Here is a 19,588-nt window from a genome sequence, read left to right as displayed (position 1 = left end):
GAAGGTTAAAATATGTAGAATATTTTTAAAAAACACCACCACCACCAACAAACACAACCACACAAAATCATAGACCTGGTGCAGTCTCTAACCCTGTTCAAATATGCAATGAAAAGCTTATTTTGTACATCTTTCGCTTTTAGACAGCTAGGGAAATTAATGCTCTAGCCTGAGGCCTCTGTGTTAATGACCCCTAGCTATGCACTGATGAAAGGTTTTGTACATCAAGTTGCTCCTTACTGCTGAAATTTTTGTGGAGCTACCTCCTTTTATGCTGAGATCTTTAAAACTTAAAATTGTAAATGTATCAAACGTTGGCATTCTTCTGTTTCCGTCGTCCCTGTTTGCATTGAAATGTGATCATATTGGAGCAGATGTTTACTGGGGAGACGATCTCTTTTTCAGAGTGATGTTTATGGAGTCTTAATTAGTCTGGCTACTGTGCCCTGAAGATTAGGGTACTCCCCATAGATACAAAATTATAAAGTAGACTTGAAAGAAAGCATGATATCATGATTTTTCCAGCTGCCTATGATTCAGTAAACATCTTCCCCATCCCCCTGCTTTGTATCTATTGTGGATGGAGAGGAAAAAGCTCCCTGACTCTGCCCAGTATTTCTGGCAAGGCACTAACTTTACTAAAAGGCTCATTTGCTTTTCCAGTACAAAGCCCTTATGTTGATGCAGGGGTCTGTCTGCAGAATTGCTGTTCTTCTTTTTCTCTCTCTGTTCTACCCTGCTTTCAGTTTTACGGCATTATCTTAACAGTCCCTGGCCAGGTCCGAGAACAGTGGGAATACTGGCTTTGCGAAGGATGTTAGTCAAAATAAGGTACTTAAAGGCTCCATTTGGCTGTAGGAGGAGAGCATGCCCTATGGATCTCTGACAGTATCTTGGTGTTTGCTTGAAGAAAAGAAGAAAGTGAGTAGAGAATTAAGCATCTTGGATCAGTTCCGGCCTCAAAATAAGCTCGAATTTTGTTGACTCTTACAGATAAAGGTGCTTCAGACCTTATCCTGTGCACAGTATTCATTTATCAGTGTGATCATTGACACAATGAAAAACCACTTACAAAGCAAACTTGAATATAGGCCAGAGGAAACTGAATCCAAGCATGAGAAAATTTATAGCTCCTAAGGCCAAGAAGGACCCTTCAGGCTGGTTAGTCTGACTTCCTGCTGAGTGATTCATGTTTATGTGGACCTCAGCTTATTTTCCTAGTAAAAATGGCAGTTCTTTTTGTCCTTTGCATCAGCTGTAGGATAGCTATTAACCTCTTGAACTGGTATTGTATGTAAGGTATTGGACTATTTTGGTGTAGGTTAGAATGCTCTGGAAGGCTGTGTGTACCTCTGGGATACGCTGGCATCTCTCTTTCTAACGCAGCAATGTCTCAGCTACAGAAAGTATCAGGTGAGGGGGATTTCAGGGTATTTCTAATCAACTTGCACTAAATGAGGTCCTTGGCTTAAATGAATCAAGACATGAGTGCTAGTACAAATCTTACAGGTGGGAAGTCTTGCATTTAATTTACAATCCTTAACCATGGTATGAAGATGGACTTAATTTAGAACCAGATCATGATTGTTCTTAACATCTTTTTAATTACAGTTGTTCCTGTTGGAATGGGCGGTGGTGATTTTAAATGTGAAGTGCTCTGTTTATTGCATATGAACAGAGCTCAACTCAATTTCTTTTTTGAGAGTATTTTTGGGATGCTTTCTAAAGCACTGTGAAAACATTAATTCATTTCTGATTATCAAAGTTGTGTTTTTGAACACCATTTCCTTTGATCGACCTACAAGTATGTTTGGTTTATTTGTGGGGGAGCATAACAGGAAAAGGATGGTATTTGGATTAGTTAAATTGAGTTGCTGATCCTCTGCCTCGTTACAATTCTAGCCAAGTGAATAATATTAAAACTGGGGCTAAAAAGGGACTTTCTTATATCTTTAATTGATAGTCTGTTTTAGAAACTTGTTTACACTTAGTTTGCTTGCACAAGAATCTTATGATACTCTTCACAGACTCTTTGATCCCGGGATAATACAATATATTGATTTACTGACTGAAATTAGAGACTCGAAAACATGCTTTAATAAGGCCGGTTGTTTTTGCATGTTAACAAAACGAACATGATAGGCAGAACAATCAGCAGTTAATCACTGTTAATACCTCTGCCATTCATACAGGTAGCATTAATCGATGTGTTTGGAATGCAGCTTGTTGTCAGGAATTTCATATTAATTTAGAACTGAATGCAGAATAAAAGCTCAGTGCTACAGGACTAGACTTCAGCATGTCTGTATCACTGTACGCTACCATGTTCTGGGTACAGGAAACATAAGCGACTGAGTTGATCGCACTTTTGCTTTAATGTTCTTTGTAGCATAATGAGTGGGATGCGAAAGGGAGAGTTATCTGAAGAACTGCCTGAATTAATGCAATATTGTGGTTTGAGACTGCAAATGAGAGCTGCTCAGTGGCTGGACAGAACAGCGTGCAGCACCGTCCTGTGTGCGTACTCGCGAAGGATGCATGTTTGATCCTGAAGCTCTGCTGGCTCCTGTGTCACCTTCACCCCCAGCTGCTCATTATCTCTGTGCTGATTTAGCTCTGAGGGTTGGATGAATACTGCCACACTCCTCCCACCTGTAACAGCAAAGAAGTGTCCTGTTTTGATATTCATTCTTTTCTTTGTTGGTAATCAAATACTGCTGCTCTTTAAATTTGCGTAGTCTCGTCAGCTTTAAAATTAATATATCTTTATGATGGGTGGGTGAATTTATGTCTCAGTTGTTTCAGGCTTCTGACAGACTTAACTAATAAACAGGTTATATGCTGCTTGACAAGCATATGCAGATGCTAGACACTCCATAAAATTTATATTAAGAATTAGTTTTTGGAGAACAAGCTACCAGCAACTACTAACCATTTCAGCTGCTGACTTCTGGTTCTCTTACTGCTTGGTCTGTTTCTTTCTGGACAGCAGAAGGGCCTGGCAGCAGCTTTCTTGGGAAGCCTGGAAAGATGCATCTGTGATCAGGGTGTGCCTTGAACATCGCTGTCTGCTTCAACTCTCAGGCGTTTATACTGTTGATTAAATTTTAAATAAATAAATAGTTGCCATTTTAATCACAGCTATGTTCAGAGTTCTATGAAGAGGTGGTTTTGACATTTTTCACACCTCAATGTTTAATTAAAACACACTTGAAAACAAATAAAGAATTGGGGATGACATTTTACAGGAGGAGTTACCTGAGCAGAATTAGAAGGCAGACTTTTGGAAGCAACTATTTAGGATGTGGATGAAATGTACTATTTTGTGGCTCCGAGACACCTGTAAGAATAAGTCTCAGCAGAAACTAGCAGAATAATCAATATGATAAGCAAAAACTTTGGACAGTACAATGTAAGCTTAAAAAGTGGCAGGTATTGCCAAAATATTTTGAATAGATTTCATTTTCAAAGCTAACCCTTCCACACCCCAGTGCTCTGCACAATCAATACCATAAATTAACATGCAAAGCTGCCAGAAAAATGACAGATGAATCTATAAGCGGTGTGAGCTGACTGTGTGGTTGCAGCCGGAAAGAAACGTGAGCTTCTCTAGCAGTTCTGTCGGACAGCTCTGTTGTAGATTTAGGGTAATTTTTCTACTCCCAGGGTAAGAGCTGTGTCATTTGTGACACCATGGAGTTCAATTAGGCTCCATCTACGTTAAGGTGGCACTTGATGAAAACGATGGTTTTTAGTGTTGTCCACAGATGTCATGTAAAGCGAATCTATCAAATTGTAATTGGAAGAGAAATCAAGTCTTAAATAATTCTATGTGGCATCTTCGATTATATTTAATAGAGGATTTTTTTGCAGGCTAATACAGCTGAGAAAATAAAATGAGCTTGATTTAAAAACTCTTTTAATAGAGGTAGATTCTCTGTGAAGTTGCAAAGAGATGCAGGAGGAGTACAGACCCTTACAGCCTCGCATCCCTCAGCGTAGGCCAAAGGACATTTTGCTTATAAGTGGTATGAAATAAGAGGCTGCCATGTGGTGATGGCAGTATTTTAAAAGCATGTCTAGCTAGAGCATAAGTTCTGACACTTCTGGAGTTAGAAAAGGCAGTTTTGCTAATCACAGTTTGTTAGGGCTGACAAGAAAGATGCTTATTGTATGTTTTCATTTTTGCTTTATGCTCCCCTTTTGCCCTGGTTGCTTGACTGCAAGGCAAAGTTGGCTGATGCTAATAGGCATTTAATAAAATAATCATGACAGAATAACCACCGCACTGACATGTACCATAGCCCATGTTACATTCTTCAGGTTTTCTGATAATGGCCATTTATGTTGATGAGCTCATGTGTTATGATGTGAAATAACAGACTCTTACATGAGTCCCTTTTACACTGCTGAGGTATTCCAGGAATCTGTTGCTACACCTGAGGACAGATCCCTACCCGAGTTCAAATGGCTGCAGAAGTGTTGACAGCAGTGGTGTGAAACGGGGGCAATTCCCATTAATGTCAAGACCAAGGTAAAGTGGGTATCTCGAAATCTTAACTGTGTTCATGGGTCAGAAAAATCCCAACTCTATTTCCATGAAACTAAGGCAGTGAGATGCTCAATGAATTGCTAAAATGAAAATCTGGCAGACCAGAAACTCGATCCGAGTTCTTTCTGACAGTTAAAGGAATAAATCTGGACTACCTTTCTCTCTTATCGGAGAAAATGTTCAAGTGCAAAGCAGATTTCCAATAGCTAGAGCATGTCCAGAGCAATGTAAGGTCCAACATTGCTGATGCACTTGCTCTGACTTGCAGCTGTGTTCTGCTACGCGTGCCTGACCTACACTTGCCACAACAATTATTTTTCAGTTATCTCACTTTTCTTGCCACCAGATACTTAGAAACATACTAGATCAGCCCCTGAAGTAGATTGCAGAAGCAGACTTGATGGTAAATTTGGTAGATCTTGTTTTAGGTGAGGGATCCCTCATGCAGGAACTCTGCCATATCTAACTGATCTTATTTAAAGTCTTCCTTATAGAGAATCTACAACCCTCTTCAGCCAGGTGTGCCAATACCTAAGTAACGTGTCATTGAACGTGCTCAGAAACTTTCAGCATTTGACCTGTATTAAAATCTGTGAAAACAAATTAAAAACAAACAAACAACAACAAAAGAGTAAAATGTGCTGTTTGACTTCAAGATTTTACATTATTATAGTCTTGGAGTTTTTTGTTATGTGGGTATGATTTTTTTTAGCCTTTTTTTTTTCATGGCTTTATCGTTTGTAGCTTGAAATTAGTGATAAGTCTCTGATCTAACCTCCCTGCAAGAAATATGACTCTTAAAAGTACACTTATCCTGTTTACTGTCTGTTTTCATGGCTGCATTTTAATGTTTTCTGATGGTAGTCTACATTCTGATACATACAGTACAATCAAGGGAACATATTAACACACCCAGAGTGAGGGAAGACATTTACCCTATACTGTTGTAATGTCTGTTGTAATTCAGAAAACATTATCTTAAAAACCACAGCTGCACATCAAATTTTTCATATCAGTCTTCCAGGCCTGATTATCCTTCAATTTGCACCAATGTAAATTAGCAATAAAACTGTTGAACTCATTTGAGCTCTGCTGGAATAAAAGTGGTATAGGACAAAAATAACTGGTGTTTAGAAATAATTGAAACACTAAAATAAAATTTATACATTTAAAATGTATGTTGACTTGAGAAAAGGTCCTGGCGATTGAGTCAGTAGACTTTTATTTAAAAAATATATACACACAACACACACACGTATATAGTCTGGGATTTTCATTCTCATGCTTGTTGTTTCACAGAAAAAAAGGCTTTATTTCAGCTTTTTTGGAGTACCTCTTCTGCATTTATTTTTATATTGTTTTGTAAAAGTACATGGACGTTTAATCACTTTCTCAGTGAAAAACAGATTGGAAACCACTTGAGTGGGTTTCTCCAATGTCCTTTTATTCATGAGGGTTAAAAACTGGCAATCCACCATCACATTCAGAAGCAATCCAGCTCAGTTGTCATGGAGATAGCCAGGATGTTAGCGATCTGTTTTATTATTTAAAAACCACTTCCTTGTGTGCTGCTTCTTCCCTCTTCCTTGATCCTGAGATCCATCAGGCTCTGAAAGTGCAACGTGCTCTTGAAAGTGATTTGCCTTTTAAAAAAATTCCTTTGGCAGGAAGAAATATTGAGTCAGGGTACACATCACCCTTCAGCTCTGAGCCTTACCTGCTTGTGCCCTTAGGTTTCGTGCTGGAGGATGCTGTGGACCTCAGTCCATGCATATGAGCAGTAGCCACGAGTGTGGAGTGCTTTGTCAGTTTTGATACCCTCGTGTTCCTACGTGCATCTTCCTGGTGCGGGAGGCAGGGTTATGCACTTGCTTGTAGACTGTATCAGTGGTAGAGCTTGACGTGCCCCCATGGCCCAGACCCTGATTCCCCTGGGGAGTGTTAGGTTTTTGTGCCCAGGGAGCAGGGCTTCTACTGGCTGACTGCTGCTGGCTGAGCTGGAGAATTTGGGATGAGCCTTACTTTATGTGATAAGGTTAAATGTTTAATGATATCTGTAATTAAGTTGTCATTAGCTCGTATTTGGTACCCTGAAGCAAACTTAATTTAAAGCTTGAATTACCAAGACTGCTTATAGTTGACAAAAAGAACCTATAATCGTATATAAAAAACTAAAATAAAAATGAAACACCAGTCCCAAGATATGAAAGATGTTTTCCATGTGTAAATAGTGCATGAGGTGTTGACAAGTTTTAAAACAAACAAAACAAACCATAGAAATTGGGGGGAGATAAAAAAAAAAAAAGTGTGTGTGTGGGGGAAAACAACCAAACAAAAAGCCTTCATTTATGGTACCTGTCCTTGAAAGGTACCATGTAATGTTTCCTTATTTATTCATTCCACTCCACTTTGCCCTCCGCCATTATGCGGGCTCCAACAAAGAAGGTGACCCCCAAGTATTCAAAACAAGTCTGGAGTAATATACTAATAAAAATTCATGTGGTGTTTTTTTTTTTTAAAGAAAAAAGCAAAGCTCAAACCTTTGTTCAAGGTCCATTAAGATGTACAGATCATTCTACAATACTTTTGTTAGCAGATTCCTTGCTTGAAAAAGGCCTGCCTATTGTGTGATGAATCCCCAACAGTATTATTGACTGTCTTGTCCTCTCCAAAGGTAGAAGATAAAAGAAATAGTAGCATGGTGGAAGGATGATAGCTCTTAAGTTTCATACGCAGCCTAGCATATGATACGCATTAGCTTTTGGCAAACTCTATTTGACCCCGTCTCCTTTGGCCATTCGATATCATTGAAGGGGTCTATAACTCACAGTGGAAGTAAATGAAAATGCTAGCAAAGGTCTACATCAGCTTATAATATAATATTGGAGTCTTAAACAGAGCTCTTGTAAGGCTACTGTGATGAAGTAAAGGGCAACGAAAAATAGAGGTACGTGTGAACTTAAGGACTGGAATAATTTATCACGCCTGAAAACCCTTTTGCAAGAAATGATCATTTCAAAGGGGACACTTACATTCTAGCAGGTCTTTTCTCAGCTTTAGGGGCTAAGGGACTAATGTTGCTTAGGAACAACCTGAATATTTAAACACTGGTTTAAATTAAAATACTGCAATTCAGTTAATGAATACCAAGCTCCGAAACTCATTTGTGGACTAGTACACCTTGTCTAAAGGCTGTCTTGGCTTGCAAGGGTATGAAACCATACAGCAGCAAGTTCTCAACAGTTCAGATAAGCTGTAAGTTTATTCCTGTTTTGTTGTCTACCCATGAAAACTTGCTGACTAGTGTCATACCCTTTGTATTTCAAGTACTGTGTATACTTTCAAGGCTATGTAAGCAATTGGGCAAACTGAACTGTCACGATTTGGTGCCTCTACAACTTGAGAGCCTCTTCAGCTGCAGATAGCAAGCATTCCTGCCTTTGAATCCAGATTCTCGGTTTTCCTCTTCACGTTGACTTTGCATAATGCTGAAGTGCTGCACAATGCTCAGTGAACTGCTGTGACTTGGAGCATTGGAGGGCTGAGAAATTGCTGCTCGGTCTGGAGGCATGATGGACTGTGAGGATGCGTGCAACCACAGCAATACCTTTAGCTTTGCATCTTGATACTGTAATTCCGAGAGCTTCCAAGTCATCTAAAACCCATTCAGTAGCTGAATTGCAAGTATTTTAATTAGGTTGATAAGCATTTTCACAGCAAAACATGCAGGGGCTTGCTTCCTACCCCACGGCTGCTCAAAAGAAAAGAAGGGAACAGTACAGGTGATGTGACTACTTGGCATCCTCCTTCTCCTCAAACAATCTTTGCCTGATGTTGGAGGATAGCTCTCGCTGAATGAAGTTTCTTCTCAGGGCTATTAGGTCTGTGGCAGGTCTTTCCGATATATCCAGTTCTGTGAAAAGGATCTTTGCATCCTCGTGGAGGGTGGTTGATTTTCAGTTGGATTTGCCTGAAAGCACAAGTGCTTTTCCAGCTCATTTCTCTTCTGTGTTCTGTTGAAGGCTTTCTAATTATTCAATAAACGTATTAAAATGGAAAGGAAGAAGGGAAATCTAGAAGATAAAGGGCTTAGAATCAGCTCAGAGAAAAACAGTCACTTGTGATAAATGTAAGGTAGTTTGTAATTGATCACAGTATTGAAGAATTTTACCTCCATTAGCTTTATGGGCTGTTACATGCTTTCTAATCTAAAGTAAAACTAGATCCACGTGAGCTTTTTGTAAATAAGATCAATCAGGGCTCCTTTAAAGATTACCAACATGGTGAAGACATTTTTTCCAGTCATTGCTCTGCAGCCCTACTCGTATGGATTGCTGGGAAGTTATCTCTGCTTTCTTGTAGTGACTGGGGGCACTTCTGCCCAAGGTGTGGGGGTGAGGAGGAGGTAGGGGAGGGGAGACTTGGGCTTTACCTTATGTGTATAGTAGGAAAGGCGAAGTAGAATTTGATGAGCTCTGTGTCTTCAGTGAACACCACAGAACTTCATAGGAGACAGAGTTTAAGATCTGGCCAGGGTCCAATAAGTCTGGAATATGAGATCAGTATCAAAAAGACACGATTCCCCTAAAACGTGTACAAAAGTTTACTTTTTTGATTGCTTTTTTTTCTTGTGTGTAGCTTCCTATTTTCTTCTATGAGAAAAGGGATGAGTGTTCTTTTCATTTTTCTATTCTTGCCTTTGTGGCTACATTTATGCTTCCTGCTTACAGTGAGTACAGATTTCAAACATCATACTTAGTGCTTATTGCTATTATCCATCAACACAGTGGCACACAATTCCACTGATTTTAATATAATTGAAGCAAATTAATTTTAATAACTAAAATCTGAACATTAGCATTAGTTGAAATGGGAATAAAATTGCTCCCATCTCACACTTAAATTACTGCTTCTTTTCATAAATTTTAAAACAGCTGACTCTGAATTCCTACCTGCGTTTTGGGGGAAAAAATTATTACCACTATTTTTTACCAGGGATTCATGCCGAATTCTGTCAGGGGCTGTGGTTATGCTAAAGATGAAGTGCAGCAAGAGGGCTGACTGCTGCACCAGGAGTGTACAGTGGAGACCATTACGGTGTGATTTCCTAGTCCATAACTGTGCATCCCCAAAGGGGGGAACGTTGTTTTACCTTCTCAAGTGGTGTGAATGGATTGAACTGGAAAGAAAAATCAAAGCTTTCAGTCATTAGAATAAGATTTTATGTCAGGTTTTGTGGAATTAACTTGGTTTATTGTTCTTGTATAAAACCCTCAAACTGTTTGGAACAAAGGTCAAACTACTTCCAGCTTCAACTTACCATAACAATTCCATTAGGAAGTTTTGGCTGATGGTTTTTTCCTTTAGTGGAGAGGACATTCTCCTGATACTTTTATGACAAAATAACCAAGTTCTCAAAATGCTCTCATTTTGGTCTGATCCTTGCTGTCTCTTAGCAGTCTGATGTTCATGCAGTAGGCAGTGATCTACAGTTTTGAGGCTCACACCACATGCAAAAATAAGGGAGTTCTCAGTTTGTCTCCTTGCTCTATTCAAAAGAAAAAGCAAGTGAAAGACTTGATATTTTAAAACCATCTTCAGATTTCATTGCCCTGTTTTTCTATTGATATAGGAAGCCTCTGAATGTATCAGAGCTGTGGAGAACCCCTGTTACACTGCCAGCCTGTGCTGTTAGCGGTCCACATTTACAGATTTGGAAACTGAAGGCAAGAAAAGCTGGAGCTTAATTGAATATGGCTTTTCTTATTCAGGCAGACTGTTTTGTCTGCTTGTGTTGAACTTTATGGAACGTGTCTGTATTCAACACGAAAAATGTTTCTGCACAACTTGACGTCTCTGCTGTTTGGTATTTCACTTCTGTGCCACATTTGTGGCTCTGAGCAAGGCGAGTCTCTATCTGCGGCAAATAGCTTTGTCTGGCTGCTTGTATTGATTCGGGAAGTTACAGTGGGTGAGCACATTAGCAGAACTGTGTATTAGTAGAAAAATGTGGTTGGAGGATTTACTCTGGTTTCATCCTATCATGACCTGGTTGATTAAGCAGGCGATGCTCCAGACTTGTACCTGTACTAAGGAACTGTGCAGCCCTCTGAGGGTTGTGTTTTGATTGCAAGCATATCCTGCTCTGGCAGCACACGTTTGCACAGGCAGGACTCGCAGCCCGAGTCTGGGCAACCCTACTGAATTTTACATCGTGGTCTTGTGGTTTGGGGAGATGCTTCCCTGTCTCTGACATTCTGTAGCTTTTCTATAAGTAACTTAATCTCTCCTGCTCACCAAACTGTTTGCAAAAAAGCAAGAAATATAAGTCCGTGGTTTTGATGCAGACTAACTCTTAATTTGAGTTGAGCTTGACAATAAGTGTACCTTATCTCTGCTGAAATTAAGTGAACCTTGGAAGATTTTCTTTGCTGCCCTGCTTTCCTCAAGTGTAAAGGATACACACTGTTGGAGCGGTGGCAGAGGGGATCATGTGGCAGATGATTCTTGGAGCGAGAATTAGAGAGTCCTTGCACATGAGAACTGCTAGCAGTGCAATAGCATTAAACTTTAATGGCTGATGTGTGTGTGCATGAAGGGAATAGGCTGGCTTCTTAATTTGGGGTAGTGAATGCTGTTAACTTCCTTCATGTTTATGAAAATTAAACTTTAATTATAAGGCATTTGTTTTGAAGTTAATTTCTTTCTCTTTGCCTTTGTGCTCAGGTTGAGAACTGGAAAGCGAGATTACATAAATTGTTTAATTTAATTAGTAGTCTCATGGTAAATGTTCTGCAGAGCACTAGTGACTGACCTGTGCCCTGACATTATTGAACTATAAAGCAAATGCCCATGAGAAGAAACTATGGCAAATTAATGGATTTTCTAGCAAAAGCTGAAAATTAAACTCTTCTCTCATATAATTGTTTCTACAGAAATCCTTGTATTATTGTATCTGAGAATCTCTTACCTGAGGAGGTAAAAATTAGTTTATTTCAAACTCGTTATTGAACAGAGGGTGTTTTGCTTTATGAATCACTGCACCATGGGGGGACTGAAGAGGAGAGGCAGCCCCAGCTATTGGCCCGCCTGTGGCTGCAGAAGCTGACTTGATGGAGCCTTTTTGTCAATGGGGATCTTCCGCTCTGAACCAGGTTACCGGGTCTGTATCCTCTCTTCTGGCGTTAGGATTCAAATTCAAAAAGTGCAATTCAAAAATTCAGCTTTATACACACCAAATATCTGTTAATATCTGTTAAACTCTGAAGCACAGTTCCTGATTAGTCTTAATTGTTTGTACTTGCTGGGAAGTGGACTGGTAGAACTGCATTCTGAAACCTTTCAGTAAGGCTTAACCTGATTTACAACTCATTTATTCCAAAGGGAGGGTGATAAAACACCTCTTCTGACTGGTTTCTAATAACTCTAACCATTTAAGACATGGGCAAAATGTTGTGGAAGATGACGTGAATTTCAGCCACTTCAATAGTGTCGATTCACTGCAAAATTATTTTTTATTTTTTTTAAATAAAATCTGTACATGAAGCATAAGAGTAATCAATACTCAGGTGGATGTTTTAATGTGGGTCACAGTACAATTACAATTAATTTGGGTAATTTTTCTTTAGGGATCTGTTGCTAATAATTAATTTCTTTAATTTCACAAAAGTTAGTAGCATCTCATAAAGGAAATGCAAACTTTATTTTAGAATAAGGAGGGGTAGAGGTTTGTGTCTGAATGTGACTCTTAAATGTCATCTACCTAGGAAAACCAAGCCATCTTCTACGGTAATTCTGAAAGAAACCTGTGATAATTCGGTTTCAGTAGAAGATTAGACGGATGAATTTTCATCCATATTGAAAGCTCAATGGTAAGGAGCAGAAAGCCCGTCACTGCTTACGAGTATTTTATGAGCTGTGTTTTTGGTGTGTGGTTCGATTTGGCTTTGGCTTTTGTTTCTGTTTTGTTAGAATTTCCACTACTTCTTGCTATCTTGTTATCTCTTGCAAGGCTCCTGCAATGCTGGAGGTAATGGCGCTGATGGATAGACTAAGGAAGAACGTTATGTCTTAATGATACATTTAATGAGAGTGTAAAAACAACTTGGTATTGCTGCATAATCTCTCATTAACACTTTTACAAATCTAATTGCAAAATGTTTTTAAAACTTTGAAACCTTAATCTCAGACATCTTGTCTTCAATTCTGTTATAAAACGTGATGGTTTAAAGACTTCCCAGCATCCTACAAAGTGATCTTAGAGTTTCCCTTTCTCTAAAAGTATGGTTTCTGAAGACATCACCATTTACTTATTTACATCAGTTTCTTCATTGCATCATCAAAAAGCAAAATATGTATTATAGCTTGAAAGCAGCACGCGATGCAGTGATCAGAGAGTGGAATGAAACGGGGCTTTTGAACAGATTTTCCAAGAAGGTGCAATGAGGCTTCTCAGCGTTATCATTAGGTGCCAGCCTCATCCTGCTCTGAATTCTTCAAAGCAGCAGGGCTGTTGTTTCCTTAAAAGAATATATCTGCTTTTAAAGTAAGAGATTGTTAATTAAATGGTGAAATTTGCTGCCAAATATTGATAATATTTGAAGCGCTAAGTCAGGTCTTGTCAAACAGCTCAGCGTGCTATTTCTGGATGATGAAGGCCATCTACCAGGCTGGACAGACCATGGCACTGCCTCCTCCCTTCAAGCTGCCCGGGCTTGGAGCAGTTTCCAGGCTGGGAGCTTGAAGGTAAATCATTAAATCCATTGAGTCCAACGTGCATCTGCTGAGACTGCTGATGCTGGAGAATGAGGGATACCAGCTGGCTCCATGACCAGAAGTCAGCTAATTTCACATGCCTGCTTCTCTGGGTTGCTAATAGAAATGTTGGCATTTACCTGCAGGAGCTCCTGTGCACTTGTGACACAACTGTCACCTCATTTATTTTAATGGCAAACGTTTAGGTCAGCAGGTAGACATACATTATATATATATATATAATTATTTTTTTTAGGATGTTGGTACGTATCTGGAATAGAAGTTGAACTTAAAAGAAAATGCCATCCAATTTCTAGTACCTGAAATTCCAAAAACTGAGGGAGCTGTGTGTGTGGGAATTGCCTTGCACCAGCCGGGGAGATTAGCTTGGCTCTTTCAATTAGATTAGAAAGCCAGAGTTAACAAACCTCCCCCAGGAGCAAACAGCTGTGGTAACGATCACAATTTACAGTCGGGATTCTTAGGACTTCGGGGAAAAATGGGACAGGAGGGGAGAAATCTGCCCGAGTGCAGGAGCTGGCAGTTGTCTAGGCAAGCTTTAACTTCATAAGGCTTATCCAATTAATCCTTGTGACTCCTTGGCTCTTCTGCAATACCTAGCAGGTGGGCTTAATGTACTAAACAGCCCATGAGCAAAGGAGAGAGAGCTCATGGTACAAACAGTGTAAAACAGCTCCCAGCAGAGTGCGGAACTGGAGACAATATCATCTCCTCAACATGATGCAGTTGTATAGCCTCAAACAGTACACTTCTGGAGCACGCTGCACAGTAACTGAATGAAAGCCCTTAAGCAAACCAGGCAGAAAATATAAATTAGCTGAGAAGGCACATATATCTGAAAAATCGATTTAAATCCTGCAAGGCCCTTGCCAGCAGGACCACACACTCAAACTTTTCAGATCCAGCAGAAATGTTCAACACAAATGTATTTTTAAGTACTAGTACTAAATAACAGACTTCTGAGCCAGTGATCTGGAGTTCACTGAATTATCTTCTATCTCAGTAAGGCACATCAGAAATGTTCATAACTGGGCAGCGTAAATGAATGCAAGTTTCCATCTCAGACCCTTTAGAAATCGAGTTCTGCAAGCCTTCATATAGTACAGTAAGATAAAATTATGGCTTCACTAATGTTTTCCATTAGCTGCTATCTGCACCACTGCTGAAAGCATTTGTGCCTTTTGAATAGGGTAGAATTTGAGGCATAAGCAATGCCTTGTAGCTCCCAGCACTCCTCTCCCTTCCCTTGTGCAGGGTGCACTGAGGAGTGTTTGCTCCCTACTCGCTTAGCAAATGCTGAACACTAGAAATCATTGCGATGGTTATTAATCACTGAAAATCAGACATGCCCCAAGCAAGAGTTAAAGTGAACGCACAGCTCGCTTTATCAGATTTATCAGATGTCTGTGCTTTCAAAGTTCCAGTAAATTGCTCTTGAAATTGGTATCTGTACACAGCCATAGCTTGAGCAAGTAACTGGAGGGGCTTGGGCTGAAAGGATGGGATTTCCAGGGGTGGCACAGGAGGCAGCTGGCCATTCCCACTGCTTGTGCTCTGCCTACATGTGCCGAGCTCCTGTCAGACTCCGTACAGGCAGCATATATTGCATATTCTGGCCTTATTCAAACACATGCCTAAGTAGGAGCTGATTTTTCTTGTTACTTTTTTACGTTTGGGGGTGAATTCATTTATTAGACTTGACTTAGCAAGTTTATTAGTTTGCAGGGAGAGGAACCTGGAGAAGAGATACCTGATGCTGGTATTGCAAAAAAAAAAAAAAAAAAAGTCTTCCATTATGAAAGCAAATGGAGTAATGGGAGAAAATATACTGAGGTGACAGTTTCTATTACTTCATATTATGTGAACTAACTTCTAGCTATAAAATTAAGGGTTTCCTTTACAAGCGCTTCTGAACAAATACCACTTTTGCTCAGTTTCCTTACTCCTTCCAAAGGAGCCTAATCTCTGTCTGTGGCATCCTCCTTCACACGATAGTGATGTGGAAGATTACTGGGTGACACTGTAATGATTATGGAAGCTGAGCAATCAGTAGATGACGACAGCTTCCAGTTCTGTAGACAGAAAGTCCTCACCCACACTAATGACAATATTAAAAAAAAAAAAAAAATCCACAAACTTCCATCAGTGAGACTTTGGGATTCTTGAGAAGAAAAAAAAAAGGAAGAAAGATGTAGAACTGACTTACTATTGGACTTTTGATTGTGTAAAGATGGAAAGTGAAAATACAGTGAACTTCAGCAATCTACCAAGAATACTAGGAAACAAAAACAAGTACTGAGTTGCACTTTTCTGGTTTGAATAATATTTTGATTTCCCAGTTGCCTTTCACACCCACCTCCATCTTAATTGCTAATATTTACTGACCCAGATCCTTCAGAAAATATCTAACAAATGTGTTATAAAAAAGACAGTTTCTGCTTGCAGTGATTTTGTTGGCTTGGTGGTTGTTCTTCACTAATTAAAGAGAATAGCTCGTTATGTTAAATCTCAGTTCAGATACAGGTAATCAAAAATTTCCACGCTAAGGTTTCGTAACTGATGCTTATCCAGAGTGAAAATGCAACAGACCTGTTAAGAGTGGAAACTGGTAGGTGTCTGGAGGTATCAAATCATATAATCTTTGAAAAAGCTCTTGAAAATTAAACACGTTGAAATAAAACATTGATCAGAATAAAACATTAGCAATCCTGTTTTTGAACAATGTGGCTTTGGGAACATTAGAAAACTTTGGAGATGATTATTCTTAAGGAATCTATATGTATTTATGGAAACAGTATTCTTCAAAGTCTTTTTTTTGTGTGCATCCTTTCTTTTATACCTCTGGAGGCCTTAAATGTTGAGGCCCTAGAAGCCATCGAATTGTGATTATGACAATGATGAATGGACTGATGATGTAGTATTCACACGACAAGCAAGGCACCTATTTCTCTAAGGCTTTCACTGTAACAAAGTAGATGGTTTCAAATAGCAAAAAATCTGTTGCAATGTGATGGATTCCGTATATATGAAAGTCTTGTCTATCTTTTCCTATTTTAACATGTCCAAAGGAAGAAGAAGAAACAGCAGCCTTTCCCTAGACTCTACTAATAATGACTTAATAAGGGACTTAGAATGCAGCTGGAGACTCAAAGCTACGCTTTCATACCCAGGTCTCTTCGACTGCAATTTTGATATCCACCTTACATTTGAATTTTATACACAACAGTACATGCCAGCCACAACCAGCTATAAAAGTGTCATTACATTATATTATCAACAGTTTTGAAAAACCGTTTTATTTATGGCACTTTATAAACTGTTACTTCAAGAGAATGGCACTAATGTTTACAGCAGTGTTGTCTAATCTCTGTGGTCTCCTCGGCGTGGTAGTGAGGGGCACAGGCTCTCACTCCTTGTCTCCCCATTTCCTTTTGACGGTGAATAATCTTGTGCAGCCTGGTGCTGAGAGGGAAATAGCGCTGATCCCCAGGCACCCTCCACCAGTCAGGAGTTTGCAGAAGAGCACTCCCTGCAGCCTTTATATTCAACTCTCTGAGCACATTTATTTTTAGCTTTATATCATCATTTTATGCCAACTGAACAAATAATAAACAAATCCTTAAAAAGACTCTATTGTTCCTTGCTGCCAACCTGGAGCAATGCCAGAATCAATTTGAAGAATTGCCTCGACATCCCATTGTGCATTAAATTGAGGGCACACTGCTCTGCCAGCAAGGTGGGCAAGGAGAGGAAAGGCAGGTGGGGAACCTCTCTTGCTCCTCTGAGTAGCCCAGTCTGGCCCCCTCTGCATCTTGCTCAGTTCTCGGTGCCCTCTTTTGTCCTACCCAAATGTTCCTCTGAACAGTCCTTGTTGCAGAAATACTCAATGGGAGGGGGCAGAGTTTTGCATGTCATCCCAAATTGCTTATCTTAATTAACATTTAGACAAGAGGGTGTGGTTGAATGAGTTTGGGGACAACTGAAAATGTTCACCATTGTTTTCTCATCATGTTTAACTGTACTGTGTGTATGCTATAAATAGGATGACTGGTTTTGTTACTGAGGTCTGACAGTTTTTCACCATTCTAATGAAGGTACCCATGAGCCCATAACTTGGGCTTTTGCTGGAAGAATAGGGGAAGAAAGAGCACTTGTGCAATTCAAAGCTTTGTCCCTTAAAAACTAAAGACTACCCCAAACCTTGTATGCTAACCTGCTGATGAGAGAGAAGACACACAAACCCACAGACTATCAAAGCAAACTCCTTTCCATTATTCATTTCGCAGGCAGTTCACTGGTTAGCAGCTTGCTTTCAGAGCTTCTGGAACAGAATTTTTGCTTTTGGCTTGCTCAGAGCCTTGGAGAAACAGGCTCCAATTACTAACTGTCCTGGTTTCAGTTAGGACAGAGGTAATTTTTCCTCCTAGTAGCTGGTAGGGTGCTATGTTTTGGATTAGGATGAGAAGAGCGCTGATAACATGCTGATGTTTTAATTGTTGCAGAGCAGTGTTTACACCAGGCCAAGGACTTTTCGGCTTCTCGCTCTGTCCTGCCAGCGGGCAGGCTGGGGGTGCAGCAGGAGCTGGGAGGGGACAGACCCAGGACAGCTGACCCAAACTGGCCAAAGGGGTATTCCATACCATCTGACGTCATGCTAAACAATATATAGGGGTGGCTGGCCGGGGTGGGGGGGCCGGCTGCTCGGGGATAGGCTGGGCATTGGTCAGCGGGTGGTGAGCAATTGCGTTGTGCATCACTTGTTTCGTACACGTTATTAGTAGTAGTACTATTATCATTATTATTGTTGTTGTTGTTATTATTTTCCTGTCTTAATAAACTGTCTTTATCTCAACTCACAGGCTTCACTTTCCCGTTTCTCTCCCCCATCCCAGAGGGGGGAGGGTGAGTGAACAGCTGTGTGGTGTTCAGCTGCCGGCCGGGTTAAACCACAACACTAACACAGAGACGCCTCTCCCACTTGTACTTGCAGGTCACAGCTGCCATTTACTCAGCTCCTGCCTTTACATTTATGTAAGGTATTACTGCTAGGTTTGGGCAGTGTGTGTGTATTCATGTTTGCTCCTGCCCCCGGATAGATTGTTATATTCCTCTAGAAAAACAAGGTGTGTGCTCTTCTTACTTCAAAGTAGCTGAGCCATGAGTACAGATCATGGTTACCAATTCATCTTAAACCACCTTATTAAATATTCCAATTGTTTGTATTTTTTTAAACTGCCAGATAATTTTTTTCATTATGTTGGGTGAATTTTCAAGAAACAGCCACTCATCCAATTCAATATATACATATATATCTATGTATGCATATATATGTATATATATTTAGAGATTTTTTTTGGCTACTTTTATCTGAAATACGCATCTTTTTCCTCAACCCTGCAGTAACATTCACTACTTGATAAAGAGCAGCAAACATAAAAATGTAGCACTTTTACATTATTTCTCCTCTTCCAATTAATACGTGACACACCTGGAATTACTAATGTCATTCCTGAAATGACACTTGATGCAGTGAGAGTGCTTGATAAAAATCTTGTGCCCTGCTTAGACCCTGTTTCTGGGAATACGTGGGCCATGGCAAAGAGCATGCTGGCTTTAATTATACTTCAAAAAATGAACTCAAATTGCACTAATTGTGATGATGCTTTGCTGTCTGATCTGGTAAGATAATGAATAGCAAAGCGTAGATGGATGAGTACTGCCAGGAAAGATGAGTTGCAGGTGCAAGTTGCAAAGGTTGGGGTTTCAGCTCGGATGCTGGGGTGTGGGTCCCAACATGCATAGCCCCGTGCCAAGTGTGGATGGAGGATCGGCTCCAGCGAGTCCTTCCTCCGAGCCCCGCTGGCTGTTAGCCAGTGCTGGGGGCAGAGGCTTCACATGGGAAGACGGGGTTTGAGCAGGGTTACAGTTCCCTAGTTCTGACTGAATAGTGAGAATGAAGGTGGGGTTGGTTGGTTGTTTTTTCCATTTTGCTTTCAGGTGACGGTACTCGAGGGAATTTTGACTTTTTTCTTTGGCATTTGGCAAGCTGCCTATTTTTCACATAACATAATTAAAAACCTGAGCATTCAGTCTATGTTACAAAGGAGACTAGTCCATCCTCTGGGAATAGCCCTTTTTTGTTTATGCATAAATAAGCAAAGCACTGTGCACAATGGCTGAGCACGGTATATTTTGTTTCAAGAGACCTGGAGTGCCCACAGCTATACTTGACTTCAGCAGGAATTCTGTGTTCACTTCTTC

The 19,588-nt window shown here is 40.0% G+C and overlaps 1 long non-coding RNA gene across 1 annotated transcript in view; it reads left to right on the top strand.

The window, feature by feature from the left end:
• The window catches only part of LOC308179790, a 54,430-nt gene that overhangs the window by 20,414 nt on the left and 14,428 nt on the right, over window positions 1-19,588 (top strand). The gene's annotated exons all lie outside the window — the stretch shown is intronic.

This window comes from Anser brachyrhynchus, assembly GCF_964034855.1.
Source record: "Anser brachyrhynchus genome assembly, chromosome: 18".
NCBI lineage: Eukaryota > Metazoa > Chordata > Aves > Anseriformes > Anatidae > Anser > Anser brachyrhynchus.
This window is presented reverse-complemented; position numbering and strand designations above follow the sequence as displayed.